The sequence below is a fragment of the Phasianus colchicus genome, chromosome 18, assembly GCF_987193195.1.
Source record: "Phasianus colchicus chromosome 18, bPhaCol1.hap1.1, whole genome shotgun sequence".
In the NCBI taxonomy this organism is placed as follows: Eukaryota; Metazoa; Chordata; class Aves; order Galliformes; family Phasianidae; genus Phasianus; species Phasianus colchicus.
The window spans coordinates 7,013,767-7,017,458 of NC_143453.1; positions in this window are offsets into that span (position 1 = coordinate 7,013,767).

Sequence of the window (3,692 nt, forward strand, 5' to 3'; positions counted from 1 at the left end):
GAAAGGCTGTTAATTACAATACCAGCAGTCGCTGCAAGCATTTGTGATTAACAAGAGGACTCCAGGAGGCTGAAGGCACATAAGTAGATCACAATCTGAGCCAACACACCAAGTGCTGCAATGGAGATGGGTGAAGGTAGAAACTCAGGGCTTGACACTGTTGGGGAAAAGGTGTGCAAAGTGCAGACAAAAAGTCCCAGTTTGCTGTTTGCACAAAAGTCTACAGGAAAAACATTCCAATTAAAGCAGTTTTCTGCTATGTGGAATTAGGACAATTGCTGCCAAAGGGGTCTAGAAGAATATGAAAGCAATGGGAAGACGTGGCCATGTGCAGGGCTGGATCCACTGCAGACTCCCAAGAGACTTCCCATGGAAAAGGCCAGAATGGACACTTGCATCCAGACCAGCCATGCAGGAGAGCTTGATGCTTCTCTCGTGGTAGCACAAATCTTCCCTCATTTGCTGCCACTGAAACAAACAGGCTTTTGAAGAGCAGCAGAGGCAAGGAAAGCCCTGCCTATGGTGGGATATCAACCTCAAGATCTATGTGCAAGCCCCAGACCTGCTCTGCATGCCAAACCACCTGGAAGGACAGAGCCATTCCCTTTTTGAAAGGCCACTCATCCACTCTACAGCTATGAAATCTTAATCACAGAAGATGAAATGAGATCAAGCAGTTTGAAAAAGCCACCACTTACATGCTATTTCTCTCTGCTGTTTGCTATATGGCACTTCATATCCCTAAAGCTATCATTCATGATCGTAAACACACATGGAACTTCCACAGATCTATAAAATTGAAGATTACAGCCAGAATAAACAACCATAAACTAAGCTCAGACACAGCACTATTAAATAAAAAGGCCAGAAGGAATTGCAGCAATCTTCCAGCCTGATTTCCTGCAGAAGAGAGACTGGAGTGTTCCTCCCCCTCCTGTTTCACACACGATGACACAAATAAGGAAACTGAGAAAAGCACCAGCATAAGAATCCAAGGCTGCTTCCTCCATTAGTAGCAAACACGCACATAGTCAAGAAGGACAGCAAGCTGTCAAGATGATGCACACTAAAAATACAGCAGCCCCTCCAGTACTTCGAGGCACTCATTGGGAGATCTGGGCGCTTTTCAAATCAAGTGTTTTGATCTGTGAATTGTTATTCCAAGTCTTCCTCCAAGGGGAAAACAGGAAGCAATCAGCATATTAAGAATCCTTTGAAGGTATCTTTCCTAAGCATCACAAAAGAAAAAGGAAGAAAAAAAGGAAAGATCCACATTTTGATCCTCTGGCAACAATTCAGGGCAAAGGCAGATTTCAGACTTGAAGCACAAATGCTGTGCAATGGGCACAGAGGTGATTTCAAGTGAAGGGACTAAAACAAAAAGCTACACAGGGACATGAAAGGAGAACTGCCACCCTGAAAACGGAGCTCTGACTTGCATTGACTGTGTCAGAGATGCACTGGAAAAAAACATTTGCTTTGAAAACAGCCCATAGGTTGATTGAAGGACACCTTCATTTTTCCTCTGTGGCAGAATTTCATGACCCACTCAGCTCTTCTTGTTACAGGATGAGAAGAGCAGCATGATGAATCGCCCCTTACAACAGCAGGCATGTTTCAGATTCGCCTAAACCAACCACTAGCTGCCCTGGAATTTATCCTGAAAAAGTCAGCCAACATTTCAAGGTTTTACAGAGATAAACTTGCCCTTGAACAATAGCCAGCCATCAAGGCTTGAATGAATATCAAGTGCTAAGAGCCACCTGTAAACAACAGCAATGTCAGGACACGCTTCCAGCACCATGATAACCTTACAACTGTTTTTGTCAGTCTTTGCTAGACATAACACAGAATCACAGAATTGCCAGGGTTGGAAGGGACCTCAAGGATCATGAATCTCCAACCCCCCTGCCACATGCAGGGCCACCAACCATTCCACCTAATGCTAGACCAGACTGCCCAGGGCCCCATCCAATCTGGCCTTGAACACCTCCAGGGATGGGGCATCCACAGCCTCCCTGGGCAGCTGTTCCAGCACCTCACCACTCTCTCCATAAAGAATTTCCCCACACACCAGTGCCAGCACATCTGGGCAGCACACACTGCCAGTGGGTAACCAGAGAACAGCCTGCAAACAGGATAACATCCAGTTCAGGAGGGATGTGAACCTTAAGTACTCCATAACCATCTCCACTGACACTTACCTGCAATGGGAGAGCGAAAATGCATTGCAGCGGCTTGGAAGGAAGTAGGAGGTGCTACATTTCACCACATCACTTTTGGTATTTGTCAAAGTTCCCCCTCTGAAAGAGATTATAAAACCATTGCTATATTCAGAGATGGATGCAAACTGTTAGACACATTCATAAAAAAGTCTCACTCTGCAAGATAATCGCCTTAAAGCCAAGCTGTTCTACATAGCTACTGGCCTCATTTGAATTCTGTTTGTATTTGATGCTGCAGAGGCCTTGACCACAGGGCTTTGCCTCCTTCTTGGCATTTCAGTAGATTATCTCTTTGCTTTGCCATCGCCTTGAGATTAAGCTTGTTTCACTACAAATTCAGCTGATATTTGCTCTGTGTTCAACCAGCATTGCCCACGTTGTCCCTGTTACAACACAGCATTTATTTCCTAAAAAGTTGCAGAATGGCTTATCTGCCTTTTTACCACTCAGCCCTCGTAAGTAGGATCAAGGGGAGCACTAATGCTCAGTGGAAATTTCACTGAATCAAAACCCTTCATATCTGAGCAGAGCTGACTGACTGCTCAGGCTGTCTGGTTTCTGGGAATCGGTGACAGCAGTGACATGCCTAGTGGGAACGTTTCCAATAGCTTTAAGGAAGAAAAAGCAGTATTACTGGACCTAAAATTAGACATAAAACACAATAACTTAGGGGCACATGTACATTCCTCTGCTCCTGACCAGAGAACAGGTAGAACATTACATTTTTGGAAGCGTCTAGCTCCAAGTGTTACAGGATCAGAAACACTGACAGCTTGTGAAGTATGGGAGCAGCAGCTGGCAGCAAGGAGCCTGAGGCACAGCACAGCTCCTTTGCAAGGCACCAGTCCCTCTTTTAAGTCGCTGCATGGTGCTGGCATACAAGGATCTCAGCATACAGTACAGCCCCAAAGACAAATGTGCTCAACATGAAAGACTGGGACAGAAGGAGCAGCAGGAGAGCAACAGCTTCCTTCCCCCTCGTCCCTGGCAGAATAGCTTGTAGCCAAGAGAGAGCAGGATTGTCATTCCTTTCCTGCAAAATCAATCTGACTGATTAGCACCAATATTCAGCAAAAAAAGAAAGGCTGATTTCCACCTCAGCTTTGTGAATGTTCCACATCAAGTTCAAAAATCAGCCACGAAATAACAAGGGGCAGCTTTCTAGATGGGAAGGCAGGCTGGAGCAGAACAGACAAGCCCTGCCCAAGTTCACGCACAGAGCCAGAGGTAGCAGCACAGGCAGCACAAGGACCTCTGGCCAATGCTAGGAACATGAGGACACATACTCACATACATCATGCTTACTAGAAGCTGTGCTCCACTGGCTCTCAGGAAGGACAGCTGCTCTCTTCAACAAATCTCATGACCACAACTCACAAACTATCATCTAAGCTTGAAGATGAGTGCCCACACACCATCAATATTGCCTGGGAGCTGGAGAACAGAGTAACTGACAAGTCATCTTAA